Source organism: Pleurodeles waltl, chromosome 10 (assembly GCF_031143425.1).
Source record: "Pleurodeles waltl isolate 20211129_DDA chromosome 10, aPleWal1.hap1.20221129, whole genome shotgun sequence".
Lineage (NCBI taxonomy): Eukaryota > Metazoa > Chordata > Amphibia > Caudata > Salamandridae > Pleurodeles > Pleurodeles waltl.
Window position 1 is genome coordinate 785,644,370 of NC_090449.1, and position 21,191 is coordinate 785,665,560.

The window sequence follows — 21,191 nt, forward strand, 5'->3', positions numbered from 1 at the left end:
AGGTGCTGGGGCCTGGTTAGCAGGGTCCCAGCACACTTCTCAGTCAAGTCAGCATCAGTATCAGGCAAAAAGTGGGGGGTAACTGCAACAGGGAGCCATTTCTTTACACAAGCCCCCCCCAGCCCACAGGCCAGGAGACTCAGCCAAAGCTGGGAGAGTCTTCCTAGTCTGTCAGGCGAGGAAGAGTAGAGGAAATAGGCTGGTTTGTTGCAGGGCCTACTCTGCCTTACATCCTCCTGTTCAGGTCATACCTAGTCTGAATTGCCTCTTGTCTGTGTCTTTAATGTCTCCACCCATTCTCTCTATTTTGGGGTTAGAGGTATCCACCTCTGCTAATCTTATCTTAGCCAGGGTCACCCCTAGCTTACCCAAAGAGGTTACCCAGAGCTGGAGTAACCCCACCATGACCAACAGGGTCAGGGGGCCTAACTTGCTATTTGGCATGGGGTCAGACCACCATGCCAAGGATAGTGCAGCCATAAAGGCTAACACCCAGCAGAGGCCACTGACAGCTGTCAGTGCCCAGAACCACACCTTTAGCTCTTCACCTACAAGGGAAGGGGCTAAGTTACAGGCTTCTTTGGGTTCAGGGTGCCCGTCTGCTGTATTAGAGTGGGGGGTTACCACATCTTGTAGTAAACACCCTTCTTCCACTCTTTCTTCTGTTAGCTGAGGAGCCACCCACTCAGGCTTAACAGTTGCCTGACTAGCCAGGACTTCTTGTGGGTCAGGTTGGACTTTACCAGTGCCATTTTTGGAGTTCTCCCCTACTGGAGCAGAATCTCCTTGGCTTGCTGGAACCTTGGCTAAAGGTTGTCCACCCTTCCTACTCTGTTTTCTTTTCTTTTTCTTCTGAGGCATACTTGCATTTACTGCAGAGGTAGCACCTCCAGAATCCTTGGGAGAGGACTGGCACTGGACCAGTTCCTCTCTTGTGCTCTGACTAACTTCTGGGTAGTCATTTCCAAGGAGACAATCAAGGGGGACGTCTGTACTGACTACCACCCTTCTCCAGCTAAAAGTCCCACCCATTTCTATGGGCACAAAAGCCACAGGCCTATCAGTGACCCTATCTGGGCTAACTCTTATTCTGGCAGTCTCACCTGGGATGTACTGGTTTGAGAACACCAGCCTGTCATGCACAATAGTGTGACTGGCACAAGTGTCTCTCAGGGCAGTGGCTGGGATTCCACTCACCAGTAGGTGGTGGAAGTGACTACTTCCCTCTGGAATCTCCAACTCACCTGTTGGGCCCTTTTTCCAGTTGAAGGCTATGAAGACCTCCTCATCTGAGGAGTCACCCCCAATGGCTACACTGGTCACCCCTGGGATTTTGCTAGGGGGTTTGTTTTTGGGACAAGAAGTGTCCTTGGTGTGGTGCCCTGTCTGTCTACAGTTATGGCACCATGCCTTAGTGGCATCCCAGTTCTTACCCTGGTACCCACCTTTGTTTTGGGTTGTGTCTCGGGGCCCACCCACCTGTTCTGGTTTTTGGGGGCCTACAGAGGACTCTTTTTCTTTGTTTCTAGTGTCACCCACTTTCTCCTGGGGAGGCTTTGTAACCCCTTTCTTTTGGTCACCCCCAGTGGAAGTTTTGGTTACCCTAGTCTTGACCCAGTGGTCTGCCTTCTTTCCCAATTCTTGGGGAGAAATTGGACCTAGGTCTACCAGATACTGATGCAACTTTTCATTGAAGCAGTTAATTAAAATGTGTTCTTTCATAAACAAATTATAAAGCCCAACATAGTCATGCAATTCATTTCCAGTTACCCAACCATCCAGTGTTTTCACTGAGTATTCAACAAAATCAACCCAGGTCTGGCTCGAGGATTTTTGAGCCCCCCTGAATCTAATTCTATACTCCTCAGTGGAGAATCCAAAGCCCTAAATCAGGGTAGCCTTCATGAGGTCATAGGATTCTGCATCTTTTCCAGAGAGTGTGAGGAGTCTATCCCTACACTTTCCAGTGAACATTTCCCAAAGGAGAGCACCCCAGTGAGATTTGTTTACTTTTCTGGTTGCACAAGCCCTCTCAAAAGATGTGAACCATTTGGTGATGTCATCACCATCTTCATATTTAGTTACAATCCCTTTAGGGATTTTCAACATGTCAGGAGAATCTCTGACCCTATTTAAGTTGCTGCCACCATTGATGGGACCTAGGCCCTTCTCTTGTCTTTCCCTTTCTATGGCTAGGAGCTGTCTCTCCAAAGCCAATCTTTTGGCCATCCTGGCTAACAGGAGGTCATCTTCACTGAGGCTATCATCAGTGATTTCAGAGGTGCTGGCCCCTCCTGTGAGGAAAGCAGCATCTCTGACTAACACAGTTGGAATCAGGGATTGAGGGTCCCTGGGTTCCCTAGTTAGGACTAGGAGGTGGGAATTCTCCTCCAGTTCACTATCCTCATCCTCTGGGTTGTCATCCTCAGAGGGGTTGGCTTTTTCAAACTCTGCCAAAAGCTCCTGAAGCTGTTGTTTGGAGGGTCTTAAGCCAATTGGGATTTTCTTTATTTTGCAGAGAGACCTTAGCTCCCTCATCTTAAGATGGAGGTAAGGTGTGAGGTCGAGTTCCACCACATTCTCATCTGCACCAGGCATTATGGGGGTCATTCTAACTCTGGCGGGCGGCGGAGGCCGCCCGCCAGAGTTCCCCCCTCCAGAATACCGCACCGCGGTCAGAAGACCGCTGCGGTTATTCTGTGTTTCCCGCTGGGCTGGCGGGCGACCGCCAGGAGGCCGCCCGCCAGCCCAGCGGGAAACCCCTTCCCTCGAGGAAGCCGGCTCCGAATGGAGCCGGCGGAGTGGGAAGGTGCGACGGGTGCACTTGCACCCATCGCGAATTTCAGTGTCTGCACAGCAGACACTGAAATTCTTTGTGGGGCCCTCTTACGGGGGCCCCTGCAGTGCCCATGCCATTGGCATGGGCACTGCAGGGGCCCCCAGGGGCCCTACGACACCCCATACCGCCATCCTGTTCCTGGCGGGCGAACCGCCAGGAACAGGATGGCGGTATGGGGTGTCTGAATCCCCATGCCGGCGCAGCAAGCTGCGCTGCCATGGAGGATTCAGCAGGGCAGCGGAAAACCGGCGGGAGACCGCCGGTTTTCCTCTTCTGACCGCGGCCAAACCGCTGCGGTCAGAATGCCCTGCGGGGCACCGCCAGCCTGTTGGCGGTGCTCCCGCCGACCCTGGCCCCGGCGGTCAAGGACCGCCGGGGTCAGAATGACCCCCTATGTTTCTAAAAGTTGGAATACTTTTTAAGAATCTAAAACCAGTTCTAGAACCTAATTCAAACTTTCACAAAACTTTTAAACTCTAAAAGAAATGCTAACAGGGACTAACACAAGGCCCTAGCAGGACTTTTAAGAATTTAGAAAAATAGTTCAAATTGCAAAAATTAATTTCTAATGACAATTTGTGGAATTTGTCGTGTGATCAGGTATTGGCTGATTAGTCCAGCAAATGCAAAGTCTTGTACCCCACCGCTGATCCACCAATGTAGGAAGTTGGCTCTGTATGCACTATTTCAAAGTAAGGAATAGTATGCACAGAGTCCAAGGGATCCCCTTAGAGCTAAGATAGTGGCAAAAAGAGATAATACTAATGCTCTATTTTGTGGTAGTGTGGTCGAGCAGTAGGCTTATCAAAGGTGTAGTGTTAAGCATTTGTTGTACATACACACAGGCAATAAATGAGGAACACACACTCAGAGACAATTCCAGGCCAATAGGTTTTTGTATAGAAAAATATATTTTCTTAGTTTATTTTAAGAACCACAGGTTCAAATTCTACATGTAATACTTTGCATGAAAGGTATTGCAGGTAAGTACTTTAGGAACTTTGAATAATCACAATAGCATATATACTTTTCAAATAAAACACATATAGCTATTTTAAAACTAGACACTGCAATTTTCACAGTTCCTAGGGGAGGTAAGTAATTGTTAGTTCTTGCAGGTAAGTAAACCACCTATGGGATTCAAGTTTGGGTCCAAGGTAGCCCACCGTTGGGGGTTTAGAGCAACCCCAAAGTTACCACACCAGCAGCTCAGGGCCGGTCAGGTGCAGAGTTCAAAGTGGTGCCAAAAACACATAGGCTTCCATGGAGAAGGGGGTGCCCCGGTTCCAGTCTGCCAGCAGGTAAGTACCCGCGTCTTCGGAGGGCAGACCAGGGGGGTTTTGTAGGGCACCGGGGGGGACACAAGTTAGCACAGAAAGTACACCCTCAGCAGCACGGGGGCTGCCGGGTGCAGTGTGCAAACACACGTCGGGTTTGTAATTGAAATCAATGGGAGACCAAGGGGTCTCTTCAGCGATGCAGGCAGGCAAGGGGGGGGCTCCTCGGGGTAGCCACCACCTGGGCAAGGGAGAGGGCCTCCTGGGGGTCACTCCTGCACTGGAGTTCCGATCCTTCAGGTCCTGGGGGCTGCGGGTGCAGGGTCTTTTCCAGGCGTCGGGATCTGAGAGTCAGGCAGTTGCGGTCAGGGGGAGCCTCGGGATTCCCTCTGCAGGCGTCGCTGTGGGGGCTCAGGGGGGACAACTTTGGTTACTCACAGTCTCGGAGTCGCCGGAGGGTCCTCCCTGAAGTGTTGTTTCTTCACCAGTCGAGTTGGGGTCGCCGGGTGCAGGGTTGCAAGTCTCACGCTTCTGGCGGGAAACGCTGTTGCCTTTAAGTTGCTCCTTTGGAAACAAAGTTGCAGTCTTGCGTGAACAAGGCCGCTGTTCTCGGGAGTTTCTTTGTCCTTTTAGAGCAGGACAGTCCTCTGAGGATTCAGAGGTCGCTGGTCCTGGGGAAAGCGTCGCTGGGGCAGTTTTCTTCCGAAGGGGGGAGACAGGCCGGTAGAGCTGGGGCCAAAGCAGTTGGTGTCTCCGTCTTCTCTGCAGGGTTTTTCAGCACAGCAGTTCTCTTCTTCTTAGGTTGCAGGAATCTAGTTTCCTAGGTTCTGGGGAGCACCTAAATACTGAATTTAGGGGTGTGTTTCGGTCTGGGAGGGCAGTAGCCAATGGCTACTGTCCTTGAGGGTGGGTACACCCTCGTTGTGCCTCCTCCCTGAGGGGAGGGGGGCACATCCCTATTCCTATTGGGGGAATCCTCCATCTGCAAGATGGTGGATTTCTAAAAGTCAGAGTCACCTCAGCTTAGGACACCTTAGGGGCTGTCCTGACTGGCCAGTGACTCCTCCTTGTTTTTCTCATTATCTCTCCTGGACTTGCCGCCAAAAGTGTCCATCTCCACTAGCTGGAGTGCCCTGGGGCATTGTAACACGAAGCCTGAGCCTTTGAGGCTCACCGCTAGGTGTTACAGTTCCTGCAGGGGAGAGGTGTGAAGTACCTCCACCCAGAGCAGGCTTTTGTTTCTGTCCTCAGAGAGCACAAAGGCCCTCACCACATGGGGTCAGAAACTCGTCTCTCAGCAGCAGGCTGGCACAGACCAGTCAGTCCTGCACTGTACAATTGGGTAAAATACAGGGGGCATCGCTAACATGCCCTCTGTGTGCATTTATTAATAAATCCAACACTGGCATCAGTGTGGGTTTATTATTCTGAGAAGGTTGATACCAAACTTCCCAGTATTCAGTGTAGCCATTATGGAGCTGTGGAGTTCGTTTTTGACAGACTCCCAGACCATTTACTCTTATGGCTACCCTGCACTTACAATGTCTAAGGTTTTGCTTAGACACTGTAGAGGCATAGTGCTCATGCACCTATGCCCTCACCTGTGGTATAGTGCACCCTGCCTTAGGGCTGTAAGGCCTGCTAGAGGGGTGTCTTACCTATGCCACAGGCAGTGTGAGGTTGGCATGGCACCCTGAGGGAAGTGCCATGTCGACTTAGTCATTTTCTCCCCATCAGCACACACAAGCTGGCAAGCAGTGTGTCTATGCTGAGTGAGGTGTCCCTAGGGTGGCATAAGACATGCTGCAGCCCTTAGAGACCTTCCCTGGCATCAGGGCCCTTGGTACCAGGGGTACCAGTTACAAGGGACTTACCTAGGTGCCAGGGTTGTGCCAATTGTGGAAACAATGGTACATTTTAGGTGAATGAACACAGGTGCTGGGGCCTGGTTAGCAGGGTCCCAGCACACTTCTCAGTCAAGTCAGCATCAGTATCAGGCAAAAAGTGGGGGGTAACTGCAACAGGGAGCCATTTCTTTACACATGCCCCCCCCCAGCCCACAGGCCAGGAGACTCAGCCAAAGCTGGGAGAGTCTTCCTAGTCTGTCAGGCGAGGAAGAGTAGAGGAAATAGGCTGGTTTGTTGCAGGACCTACTCTGCCTTACATCCTCCTGTTCAGGTCATACCTAGTCTAAATTGTCTCTTGTCTGTGTCTTTAAGTCTCCACCCACTCTCTCTATTTTGGGGTTAGAGGTATCCACCTCTGCTAATCTTATCTTAGCCAGGGTCACCCCTAGCTTACCCAAAGAGGTTACCCAGAGCTGGAGTAACCCCACCATGACCAACAGGGTCAGGGGGCCTAACTTGCTATTTGGCATGGGGTCAGACAACCATGCCAAGGATAGTACAGCCATAAAGGCTAACACCCAGCAGAGGCCACTGACAGCTGTCAGTGCCCAGAACCACACCTTTAGCTCTTCACCTACAAGGGAAGGGGCTAAGTTACAGGCTTCTTTGGGTTCAGGGTGCCCGTCTGCTGTATTAGAGTGGGGGGTTACCACATCTTGTAGTAAACACCCTTCTTCCACTCTTTCTTCTGTTAGCTGAGGAGCAACCCACTCAGGCTTAACAGTTGCCTGACTAGCCAGGACTTCTTGTGGGTCAGGTTGGACTTTACCAGTGCCATTTTTGGAGTTCTCCCCTACTGGAGCAGAATCTCCTTGGCTTGCTGGAACCTTGGCTAAAGGTTGTCCACCCTTCCTACTCTGTTTTCTTTTCTTTTTCTTCTGAGGCATACTTGCATTTACTGCAGAGGTAGCACCTCCAGAATCCTTGGGAGAGGACTGGCACTGGACCAGTTCCTCTCTTGTGCTCTGACTAACTTCTGGGTAGTCATTTCCAAGGAGACAATCAAGGGGGACGTCTGTACTGACTACCACCCTTCTCCAGCTAAAAGTCCCACCCACTTCTATGGGCACAAAAGCCACAGGCCTATCAGTGACCCTATCTCGGCTAACTCTTATTCTGGCAGTCTCACCTGGGATGTACTGGTTTGAGAACACCAGCCTGTCATGCACAATAGTGTGACTGGCACAAGTGTCTCTCAGGGCAGTGGCTGGGATTCCACTCACCAGTAGGTGGTGGAAGTGACTACTTCCCTCTGGAATCTCCAACTCACCTGTTGGGCCCTTTTTCCAGTTGAAGGCTATGAAGACCTCCTCATCTGAGGAGTCACCCCCAATGGCTACACTGGTCACCCCTGGGATTTTGCTAGGGGGTTTGTTTTTGGGACAAGAAGTGTCCTTGGTGTGGTGCCCTGTCTGTCTACAGTTATGGCACCATGCCTTAGTGGCATCCCAGTTCTTACCCTGGTACCCACCTTTGTTTTGGGTTGTGTCTCGGGGCCCACCCACCTGTTCTGGTTTTTGGGGGCCTACAGAGGACTCTTTTTCTTTGTTTATAGTGTCACCCACTTTCTCCTGGGGAGGCTTTGTAACCCCTTTCTTTTGGTCACCCCCAGTGGAAGTTTTGGTTACCCTAGTCTTGACCCAGTGGTCTGCCTTCTTTCCCAATTCTTGGGGAGAAATTGGACTTAGGTCTACCAGATACTGATGCAACTTTTCATTGAAGCAGTTACTTAAAATGTGTTCTTTCATAAACAAATTATAAAGCCCAACATAGTCATGCAATTCATTTCCAGTTACCCAACCATCCAGTGTTTTCACTGAGTATTCAACAAAATCAACCCAGGTCTGGCTCGAGGATTTTTGAGCCGCCCTGAATCTAATTCTATACTCCTCAGTGGAGAATTCAAAGCCCTAAATCAGGGTAGCCTTCATGAGGTCATAGGATTCTGCATCTTTTCCAGAGAGTGTGAGGAGTCTATCCCTACACTTTCCAGTGAACATTTCCCAAAGGAGAGCACCCCAATGAGATTTGTTTACTTTTCTGGTTGCACAAGCCCTCTCAAAAGATGTGAACCATTTGGTGATGTCATCACCATCTTCATATTTAGTTACAATCCCTTTAGGGATTTTCAACATGTCAGGAGAATCTCTGACCCTATTTAAGTTGCTGCCACCATTGATGGGACCTAGGCCCTTCTCTTGTCTTTCCCTTTCTATGGCTAGGAGCTGTCTCTCCAAAGCCAATCTTTTGGCCATCCTGGCTAACAGGAGGTCATCTTCACTGAGGCTATCCTCAGTGATTTCAGAGGTGCTGGCCCCTCCTGTGAGGAAAGCAGCATCTCTGACTAACACAGTTGGAATCAGGGATTGAGGGTCCCTGGGTTCCCTAGTTAGGACTAGGAGGTGGGAATTCTCCTCCAGTTCACTATCCTCATCCTCTGGGTTGTCATCCTCAGAGGGGTTGGCTTTTTCAAACTCTGCCAAAAGCTCCTGAAGCTGTTGTTTGGAGGGTCTTAAGCCAATTGGGATTTTCTTTATTTTGCAGAGAGACCTTAGCTCCCTCATCATAAGATGGAGGTAAGGTGTGAGGTCGAGTTCCACCACATTCTCATCTGCACCAGGCATTATGGGGGTCATTCTAACTCTGGCGGGCGGCGGAGGCCGCCCGCCAGAGTTCCCCCCTCCAGAATACCGCACCGCGGTCAGAAGACCGCTGCGGTTATTCTGTGTTTCCCGCTGGGCTGGCGGGCGACCGCCAGGAGGCCGCCCGCCAGCCCAGCGGGAAACCCCTTCCCACGAGGAAGCCGGCTCCGAATGGAGCTGGCGGAGTGGGAAGGTGCGACGGGTGCAGTTGCACCCGTCGCGAATTTCAGTGTCTGCACAGCAGACACTGAAATTCTTTGTGGGGGCCCCACGACACCCCATACCGCCATCCTGTTCCTGGCGGGCGAACCGCCAGGAACAGGATGGCGGTATGGGGTGTCTGAATCCCCATGGCGGCACAGCAAGCTGCGCCGCCATGGAGGATTCAGCAGGGCAGCGGAAAACCGGCGGGAGACCGCCGGTTTTCCTCTTCTGACCGCTGCCAAACCGCCGCGGTCAGAATGCCCTGCGGGGCACCGCCAGCCTGTTGGCGGTGCTCCCGCCGACCCTGGCCCCGGCGGTCAAGGACCGCCGGGGTCAGAATGACCCCCTATGTTTCTAAAAGTTGGAATACTTTTTAAGAATCTAAAACCAGTTCTAGAACCTAATTCAAACTTTCACAAAACTTTTAAACTCTAAAAGAAATGCTAACAGGGACTAACACAAGGCCCTAGCAGGACTTTTAAGAATTTAGAAAAATAGTTCAAATTGCAAAAATTAATTTCTAATGACAATTTGTGGAATTTGTCGTGTGATCAGGTATTGGCTGATTAGTCCAGCAAATGCAAAGTCTTGTACCCCACCGCTGATCCACCAATGTAGGAAGTTGGCTCTGTATGCACTATTTCAAAGTAAGGAATAGTATGCACAGAGTCCAAGGGTTCCCCTTAGAGGTAAGATAGTGGCAAAAAGAGATAATACTAATGCTCTATTTTGTGGTAGTGTGGTCGAGCAGTAGGCTTATCAAAGGAGTAGTGTTAAGCATTTGTTGTACATACACACAGGCAATAAATGAGGAACACACACTCAGAGACAATTCCAGGCCAATAGGTTTTTGTATAGAAAAATATATTTTCTTAGTTTATTTTAAGAACCACAGGTTCAAATTCTACATGTAATACTTTGCATGAAAGGTATTGCAGGTAAGTACTTTAGGAACTTTGAATAATCACAATAGCATATATACTTTTCAAATAAAACACATATAGCTATTTTAAAACTAGACACTGCAATTTTCACAGTTCCTAGGGGAGGTAAGTAATTGTTAGTTCTTGCAGGTAAGTAAACCACCTACTGGGTTCAAGTTTGGGTCCAAGGTAGCCCACCGTTGGGGGTTTAGAGCAACCCCAAAGTTACCACACCAGCAGCTCAGGGCCGGTCAGGTGCAGAGTTCAAAGTGGTGCCCAAAACACATAGGCTTCCATGGAGAAGGGGGTGCCCCGGTTCCAGTCTGCCAGCAGGTAAGTACCCGCATCTTCGGAGGGCAGACCAGGGGGGTTTTGTAGGGCACCGGGGGGGACACAAGTTAGCACAGAAAGTACACCCTCATCAGCACGCGGGCGGCCGGGTGCAGTGTGCAAACACACGTCGGGTTTGTAATTGAAATCAATGGGAGACCAAGGGGTCTCTTCAGCGATGCAGGCAGGCAAGGGGGGGGCTCCTCGGGGTAGCCACCACCTGGGCAAGGGAGAGGGCCTCCTGGGGGTCACTCCTGCACTGGAGTTCCGATCCTTCTGGTCCTGGGGGCTGCGGGTGCAGGGTCTTTTCCAGGCATCGGGATCTGAGAGTCAGGCATTCGCGGTCAGGGGGAGCCTCGGGATTCCCTCTGCAGGCGTCGCTGTGGGGGCTCAGGGGGGACAACTTTGGTTACTCACAGTCTCGGAGTCGCCGGAGGGTCCTCCCTGAAGTGTTGTTTCTTCACCAGTCGAGTCGGGGTCGCCGGGTGCAGGGTTGCAAGTCTCACGCTTCTGGCGGGAAACGCTGTTGCCTTTAAGTTGCTCCTTTGGAAACAAAGTTGCAGTCTTGCGTGAACAGGGCCGCTGTTCTCGGGAGTTTCTTGGTCCTTTTAGAGCAGGGCAGTCCTCTGAGGATTCAGAGGTCGCTGGTCCTGGGGAAAGCGTCGCTGGAGCAGTTTTCTTCCGAAGGGGGGAGACAGGCCGGTAGAGCTGGGGCCAAAGCAGTTGGTGTCTCCGTCTTCTCTGCAGGGTTTTTCAGCACAGCAGTCCTCTTCTTCTTAGGTTGCAGGAATCTAGTTTCCTAGGTTCTGGGGAGCACCTAAATACTGAATTTAGGGGTGTGTTTCGGTCTGGGAGGGCAGTAGCCAATGGCTACTGTCCTTGAGGGTGGGTACACCCTCGTTGTGCCTCCTCCCTGAGGGGAGGGGGGCACATCCCTATTCCTATTGGGGGAATCCTCCATCTGCAAGATGGTGGATTTCTAAAAGTCAGAGTCACCTCAGCTCAGGACACCTTAGGGGCTGTCCTGACTGGCCAGTGACTCCTCCTTGTTTTTCTCATTATCTCTCCTGGACTTGCCGCCAAAAGTGTCCATCTCCACTAGCTGGAGTGCCCTGGGGCATTGTAACACGAAGCCTGAGCCTTTGAGGCTCACCGCTAGGTGTTACAGTTCCTGCAGGGGAGAGGTGTGAAGCACCTCCACCCAGAGCAGGCTTTTGTTTCTGTCCTCAGAGAGCACAAAGGCCCTCACCACATGGGGTCAGAAACTCGTCTCTCAGCAGCAGGCTGGCACAGACCAGTCAGTCCTGCACTGTACAATTGGATAAAATACAGGGGGCATCGCTAACATGCCCTCTGTGTGCATTTATTAATAAATCCAACACTGGCATCAGTGTGGGTTTATTATTCTGAGAAGGTTGATACCAAACTTCCCAGTATTCAGTGTAGCCATTATGGAGCTGTGGAGTTCGTTTTTGACAGACTCCCAGACCATTTACTCTTATGGCTACCCTGCACTTACAATGTCTAAGGTTTTGCTTAGACACTGTAGGGGCATAGTGCTCATGCACCTATGCCCTCACCTGTGGTATAGTGCACCCTGCCTTAGGGCTGTAAGGCCTGCTAGAGGGGTGTCTTACCTATGCCACAGGCAGTGTGAGGTTGGCATGGCACCCTGAGGGGAGTGCCATGTCGACTTAGTCATTTTCTCCCCTTCAGCACACACAAGCTGGCAAGCAGTGTGTCTATGCTGAGTGAGTTGTCCCTAGGGTGGCATAAGACATTTTGCAGCCCTTAGAGACCTTCCCTGGCATCAGGGCCCTTGGTTACAAGGGACTTACCTAGGTGCCAGGGTTGTGCCAATTGTGGAAACAATCGTACATTTTAGGTGAAAGAACACAGGTGCTGGGGTCTGGTTAGCAGGGTCCCAGCACACTTCTCAGTCAAGTCAGCATCAGTATCAGGCAAAAAGTGGGTGGTAACTGCAACAGGGAGCCATTTCTTTACAGATGCCATCTCTGTAGGATGGACACATATGTCCAAAAGCTTGTTCTGTGGTACAGGTACATAACACAGAACCCCACCACCTGAAGTGGCATGAGTCTACATTTGCTAGGCCACATGTCCACACATGGACAGGGTAGACACTTTCTGTACCCACCGTGCCAGACACTTCATTGTTACTCATGTGAAATGTTTGAGTTTGTACTCTGGCAGTTGTCTTTAGTAATTGTATGCAGAAAGTTATTCTCACATAATGTGAATGTGGTGGTCCATTCATGCCTAAGGAGTTTACCCTTCATAAGTCACATAGCAGTGATGTGTTTCATAGTGGCTCAGATCTCAGTCAAATTGCTAGAGCACGGGCTACCTGATGTCAGTAAGCTTGCTGACTCATTGTAAGGCATGAGCACGGTGGTGGGTTGGTCTACAGATTGAGAAATGTATGTCTGCAGTCATGTCCCTGTACTTAATGGCTTGTATGTGTCACACTTGGGGAGTACTGACAAAAAGGAAAGTTCTAGCTTAATTTTACTGACATGTATGTGACTCAACCATTTGTTTTGAGACTTGATCTCATTTGATTTGTCTTTTGCATCCATGCAGGTCAACGCCCATCAAAAGAAGGGAGAATGGTGAGCCATAGGCAAGAAGGTGCGGACCCTGGCAGTCCACAGCAGGCAGCTCTCCTGCTGTAGAAAAAGGTGGAAGGACCTGAGACGCTGGGCCCGGAAGATCACAGAGGTCCAGCTGGGATGTACTCTCAACATAGGTGGGGTGCCCGCCGGACCATGACCCCATCAATGGCCCTTATTCTGGTGGTGTCCTACGCAGAGCTTGATCGATGTTTGTAGGCAGAACAGCAGCAAAAGGGGGTGAGTAGAGTGCATATTCCTGCTTGTCCTATTGCCAAGTGATTGAGTGAGGTTCTGATAGGTCCCCTTGACAATTAGGGATGAGCCATGTGTTACAGATGAGTGTTTTTGTGTCTTGACATGTCATGTTATGTATACTGATGTGCCTTGCCTGTTGTCCCAGGGACATAGGACACAACTGTGTGGGATCAACAAACCACTTGCTCTGCAGGAACTACGTATGGCTGTGAACATTGATCAATCAAGTACTGTTGGTTGTGGTAGTGGGTGTAATCTCTATGCAACAGAGCACTACTCCTAAATGTTCCAGGTGAAAGGTAAGTAACTGATTGGTCACTGTCCTCTGCCATGTATCTGGGAAGATGTGTATATAGGCATCTGCCTCCCAGAAGCTATTTGCCTTCAGCTTATTGTAGGTGCTGGTGCCTGACTGCAGTCTGTAATGTGAAGATGTCCAACATGCATGTGTTTACAGGAACATTGTGAATATCTATGCCCTTGATGTGGCATAAGGTGGAAAAGTGCACTGCACATCTGTAATGGGTACGGCATGTGTCTCAGCTACTGGCAAGCATCATGGAGGGACTTGCAGTTATGTTTTCAGGTAAAGGCATTCATCCATAGACAGACATCTGGGTTTGCATGACCAAAATGTGGAGAATGATATAAATTCCAATTGGGCAACATGTTGAGGGCCTTCAACAAGTACTTGCAAATGTCAGGGCCTCTCCAACATTCAAGCTTCTGTCAATGAACTCAAGGTATGTCATAGTAAAGGGTGCCAGACATAAGTGGTGATTACCATGTACCTTGCTGATTTATTGTGTTGTGAATTTTGGCGACATCTCTCACTGACATATTGCACATAATGTCTACAGTATCCATTTCCATGCCAAATGTGTAGCCTCTCTGAGCAACATTAATACTGCCTCAATTACTCTATTGGGACAAATTTAACTTGGTGAAGTGTACAATGTTGATATGTTTCCATTGTGACATGGGTATTTCCATGTCACCTTCTCCAGGAATTTGTACTATTGTCATCAACATGGCATGATTTTGTATCAGCAGTTCTCATTGTTGGGTCATCAAGTATATGACAAAGACATGTGTGCATGACCTTGTGTGGGATCTGTGTAAATACATTTTGCATTGGCCTACTATTGTATACTAACAAGGACTGTGGTCTGTTCCATGGGGCAAAGCTTTGAGGGTGATGGTGTCTCCTAATGGGTGAATGGTTATTGTGATTGCACAACTTCAGCCATGCAATTGTAGTTGTCAGTGATTCTGAATTTCCTGTGGGCAATTGTTGACAGTTCAGTTGGCATGCATGCATATGGTATGGCACATGTATGGGCCACTTAGGTGGAGTTTGTTGCTGGGGCATACATGACATTATGGTACTGTATGCGAATCAGTGCTGTTGTTCAAGTGTGATCGTGGACATGTGATGACCCTATTTCTCTTTTTATTTGCAGCATCAGCACCAGCAAGTGAAGGAGACGGGGCACAGTTGAGTGAGAAAGCATCTGGCCGCGGGACCTGGGGTCAAGATACAAAAAGACACAGAGGGACCCAGTGGCCTGGAGGGTGAGGGGAGTGCCACGGGGGACTACAACATCATCATTATCCAATTTCACCATGTGGACCCTCCCTAGTGGTGGTGGACCCATCAGGACATCCCCCTGTACCATCCTTGATAACCACACCCTGTTCTTTCACTACCCTCCCTGTTGCGCCCAACAAAGTTGGTCGTGCCTGCTCACCCAAGAGGATGGGCATCTCCTTTGCCACAGGCACCTGTTACAGCTGCTGCCCTCAGTGAGGAAGCTATTGACCTCCTGAGAGGTATTTCTCTAGGCCAAGCAGCCACTGTCAATGCCATCCAGGGAGTGGCGAGTCAGCTATAGCAGACCAATGCATTGCTGGAAGGCATTCATGGTACAATGTCTGACCTATAGAGATCTTTTCATGCTCTGGCCTCTGCACTGATGGCAGTTAGTCATCCCCAACTTCCATCCACCCTCCACCTCCCTCTTCCTACTACAAAGCCCTCCTTCCCTTACCTAGCCAAAGCACACACACATCAACAACCAATAGGAGCACACAGAAACACAAGTACCACAAAACACACTGGCACACAAGTAAACAACAGCCACCCACAGAAACAACACATCCCCACCACCCCCATCATCATACACACAACATCCAACATACCTATAGGCACCACACCAACAGTCCGTGACACATCCACCACAGCCATCATACTTGCAGACTCCACCCCAACAGCCACACACACATCTACCACTACATTCCCTAGCACCTCCACCTCCCAACCCCCAAGACACACAAACTCACCCACCCAATAGACACACACCAAACACAAGCATACCTCCCAGAAGCACGCACCCACAACATCCACACCAACAAAGCAGACAACCACTTCCTCAACCTCCAAATCCTGACCCTCTTCTGCTGACCGTCCTGTGTCCCTAAAAATGTTTTTTTGTTTGACCCTGACCTTTCACCTGTTCCCCTCACTCGCGTCCCAAACCCAAGAGGCCTCCACCCTTCTCCAAAGCCTTCGCTTCCACCTTCAAGGCCTCGCCTTACCCCCCTGCAAGCACCCATACCACTCCACCTGAAGAAGAAGCCCACCCCTCCCAAAAAGAAGGCCACGCCTCATAAGCCCACCCCCCTCCCATATCCGACCTTGCCACATCCACCCAGGGTGATCCCTGAGGTGCCTGCCTGCACCCTTGATGCCCCTTCCTGTGGAGGTTCCCTGGCAGTTGAAAGTCAAATTTTAGCACAGCAATGTGCTATTTTTGGAATTTACATGGGCTGGCCAATGGCCTTGGACTCTTCAGGTTCACTATTGAAGAAACCCACAGAGTTGTTGTGTTTGGGGCACACATTTGTCCTGCTATTCCTTTTCTACCTTAATGTTTTTCCTGAGTAACTTTAGTTGTGTGCCTACAGTTGTGTGTGTTTCAGCCTGCTTGCTGATCCATTTGCTGTTGTTTGCAGTATCTGCATTGTGGGTAGTGCTGGTGTCCCCCAAGACAAACGTATATGTTGAGTTTTTTATGAAAGTAAAATTAAAAATGTTGAGGACTTCATTAGAGATATGATATGGGGTCAGGAGAATATAGCGCATTGAATACTATGCAGTAAATGCTACCATTTGGCGCTTCCCAGGCATGCCAAACTTCTTAGAAGATTGACTAACTCACCCTCTAATTAAAACAGGGTTGAAATTTTGGGGGAAGTTAAACCAGGATTGAATTTAATTACATGGGTTGAACTAACTCTTATCACTAATGGCTCATTGTCGTGGCTCAAGTACATTCAATTAACATCATGTTGGAGATCACAAAAATGGGGCACAGGGGAAACGTGGGAATATGAAGATCGGATGCAGGACCCGCTTCTACCTGAGCATCTTTGGTATTGACATACAGTTGAAACAGATGCCGTTAGAGGCTCAGAGTAAGCCTCTTTTCTATCTAATGCTGTCAGAGAGAAGGAAATTATATGTGAATTGGGCACAGAGTTGTTTAAAATATGTTGAAAGAACATGCTGCTGGAATGTGGCATCTGACAATGGCAGGAAAACCAGTAGGCTGTGGTCTAGTTGTCTATCATGCTGAACTCAGAACTAAAGATTAGAAGAAAATGAATATTAGGTCCAATGTTGATGACAAGAAGGGACAATCTTCCACAGGAATAAGCTAAATCCCCAAGATCTTTTGGCAAATCAGGGGTCAGAGGGCAAGGCTATTTAGTATTGGACATTTGACGGCAAATGAGAACAAAAAAATACAATTATTGAAAAATAAAATATTAATACTATTAAAATAGTAATTAAGTCAAACAACTCAAATGAAAACAAAGGATACATTTAAAATTAGTTTGAAAGGTTTATCAATGAATTAACAATTATTTACAATATAACAAATAATTGACATAACAAATGATCAATTAAATATTGTGCACAAATAATCAGGTAATTTTCTAATTAACCTAAAACAGCCATTTGAAATTTAAACAAAGATTAATATTTTCAAATGGATCCCACCCTAACCAAACTCAGTATTAACTTACAAATAAATAATAAAACTGTCTGTAAATTAAACATTAAAGCACAAAATACACTTAAATAATTAATAAAACAATGAACCAAATAAATTAATGTAATTATCACTGAAATATTTAGTTAACATAAAAAGTAATGTAAAATAAAAATAATGTTCAATTAGAACATGTCTATTAAACAAATATATACGTGTGTTAATGTAAACAATATTATATACAACAATATTTTTGAAATGATATTATGTACCCAAAAAGCAATATCCTCACCTTCTACATTTTGTCTCACAATATTTTTTCCTTGATGATATTTTCAACACAGTATTGTTCACCACAATATTTGTGAAACAATATTTTGGTAATTCGCCCCAACAGCAACCCAAAGGTGCTTATTTACAGAAAGTATGCATTTTGGACTACTGGCAGCAAGGCAGAATAACAATAGCATGGTGTTACCTCTCAGTTGTTTTCTGCATGGCAATATCATAGTATAACAACTACATATGTTATATATGATAAACTACATTCTATAAGATGCAAATCTTTAATTAATTTATCAGTCTTTACTTGCAACAATGAGTCTCAGTGAATTATAAAGCTTTCAGCAGATTTTAATATGTCAGCCTTGAGCTTTAACTGTCTGAATTGGAGTAGGGGAGGGTGGGTAATCTGATACTAACAAAGATTACTAACCTGTCTACATCCAAAATCATGCCAATGCTTCATAATAACTCTAGAGTCTTAGCCCCTCATAACCAGTTTGCAGACAGTGCGCGTTCCGAGGGTGTTGGGCGAGGGGGCTCTTGCACTGCCCATGCCATAGGCATCAGCCTTTTCATGACGGAGAAACCACCATTAAAAGGCTGGCAGAGAGCAAGGATGTAGTCAGCCATGTGGCACTTAGTTCAGCACCACCCTAGCTGACTACAACCAAGACCACCGTCAGCCCATCAGGAACAATGTTCCAGTGCGGATGGCAGTCCTCTGGTGGGTCCGCCTGCCAGGCTTGTAATTCAGCAGTCAGACCACCTGGACTGAACATCAGAAAGTGAACATTGCAGGGGTGCTGGGCAGGGGGACCCCTGCACTGCCCATGTCAAGTGCATGGGCAGGACAGGGGCCCTTTCTGTGTCCCCCTGAACCTGTTCTAAATCAGCCTTTTCATGGCAGTGAAACCGCCATGAAAAAGTTGGCAGAGAACGAGGTTGTAATTCGCAGGGAAGCGCTGCATGCAGCGCTGCCCTGGCGGATTATGACCTCCACTCGCCGCCAACCTGTTGGGATCACCAATCCCAGTGGAGAGGACAGAACCCTGGCAGTCTGACCACCAGAGTCTTAATATAGTCCTGACCCCCACCAAGAGGCCAGCCTCATAATGAGTCCCTCTATTGCTAAAATTAAGCAAAATAGAGAAATGTCAATTTTTTCATACACCGGCTATCAGTTGAAATTACTTGTACATCCAGATAACATTTTCCTTCACATGTTTAACCCTGATGTACCTTTACCTTCTTACATGAAAGAAGTTCAAATATTCTCTTGTTTACCGGAGCATACATTTTGATAACCCTGAAATGTTTTCAGTTCATACGTTTTGTTCAAAACAATCATTTGATAACTTGGTTTTCTCTTGGAATGTTACACAAATAAATAATTGGGAATGTAGTTTATAAATTCAGTTGAAGAAATAATTAAGATACATTTTGATGAGAAGTCTAAGAAATTGGACACTTTAAATTGAAGCTAAAATCAATTTTTTCTTTCTTGGTTGGGATGATTAAGTTCTACGAAATTATGCTTTTCCCTCTCATATTATACTTACATTATTTAATCCCAGTGCTGCTGTATTTTTTTTAAAAATTCAGTTATGTTGAAATTCGTAAAGAATAATAAAATATCTAGATTAGCTCTTTACCATTTGATTATGACTAAACAGGATGAATAAATTGTCAGTTATATCAGGATGCATTTGAAGACAAATTGCACATTGGTTAACTTGTGATAATAATAGATTGGTACCTTTATGGTTAGATGCTGAACATTTCTTCATGTTTCCCTTCTTCTTTAAATAATTTTTATCACTAACTTTAGGATTGTGCCATTTATCTTTGCCTGTTATTGCCTTGTCATGTAAAATCTTAACACAAATTGTATTTTTTCACAGCAATTTTTTTTATCATGAATGTATTTTTATGGTATAACAAAAATGTTAACATTAAAAATCGAACATCTTTTTGGAAGTCAATGAAAGATAAATCACTTACGTGGGTCCATCCATTAATAATTTAAGAAAATGCACTCTCTTTTAGAGAAATTCAAAGCACTTTTACAATACCAAACTCATTTGAAAATAAATTAGATTTGTTAGCTGATTCTATATCCACCATTTTTTTCACATTTATCAGAAGGCTATGTTATGAACTCAAAAAATGAGAAGATACTTTAGTTATTAGTTCATAATTTTATAGCCTCTTTAATATACTAACATTATAATGCATTTAATGAACTCAGAGTGAAATCAAAAATGTAATTGAATCAGACTTGGAAACTACCTAGATTAATGTAACAAAATATGGGGTAAAATTCAGAAGCCATCTTAGTTAAAAACACCACTCAGGCATTATCTTTGTTTATGATAGACGTAATCACACTACTCTCATTAATTAACTTGAATGTTGATGTTCAACTACTTGTTGGTTGTGCAAATGTGTTTATACTAGCCTAGAAATATACATTTTTTTATTGAAATATATATTTTTTTATTGTTAATATTCTATTTAAATCGTCAAATATTTCTTTGTGATGTTTATCTGCAGATTGGTCTAGTCAAACTCAAACAAATTAGTTGTTCTTTTACTTTCTTTTAGTTGCTGTACTCTTTCAGCAAATACCTACTACTTTTAAGGATGCTGCAAATGTTAGTTTTAAATACTGCTTTAATTCTGTATGTTTTACCAATAGACCAGACTGAGCACATGTAACACCTATTTCACTTCCTATTAAGAGAGAAAAACCTGGGGCTACCTGTTGCAACATTGTTTAATAATACTAGTTTATTAGCAAAAGGTTAAACTAGCTCTACTTAAGAAGTAAATAAGCCTCCAGAATTATATTATATTTCAATGATATTTTTTTAATGTGTATTACTGTATTGACATGTAAAATGAAAGTTGAATTACACTGCTTATGTTAATTTTCTTAGAAGTGTAAACATTGTATACTTTTCCTTCCCTATATGTTAGTAATGTTCAATATTAGAGTAATTATTGCCATATTTCTTCCTTTCTTTTTATCACCTCCCTCCTCTTTCTGCTCAACTTTGAACTTACTATTTTTTAAGCTTTATTGTATAGCAGAATATTAGCAGTATATTTGTTAAAATTGTTCTGGGATACAATTTTATAGCCTTGGATATTTTGGATATAAATATTTAGTCACTAGAATGTTTTACCAAATGTTTACTACACCATCTTTTAGCTCACAACATGATCTTTCTTTGTGGGTTCTGTACTATTACACATTTCTGAATAAAGATTTAAAACTAAAAAACAAATTGATTTTCTAAACAGAAAACACGGCAGTCAATGCATCATTTCACATACTCTCCAATATTAAATCAAGTCATGTTTACATACAATCAGGCATGCTCCTGAATTTTATGTTGCATAAATATGATACAGAAGCCCTGCCATGTACGCCAGTTGACATCAAAATACCTCCGGTTAGGTTTGCCTCTCCATGAAATTAACTGTCACAATTAAAGTTCCTGAAATGTCAATCATTTAGGGACAGGGTCGCAAGCTAAAGTCAACAAGAGCTAGTTTTTAGCAGATTGTCTCCATATACATTTTACAAAAGTAAGAATTAGTTTACAGAGCAGATCATGTCTGCTTGCATGGTGGTATGAGATGCTGAAACGCTTTTTTTAATAACCAAACTAATATGCTTCTACTACTTTAGCACTTTCTTAGGCTGAGAATAATTGACACGCTGTCATACTTCAGAAGATCATTGAAAAAGTGGTGCTGACATAGTTTCTATGACATATGCACTACAACACTCCGCTAAGCTCTTACATTTTAGGTTTTGGATGACGTG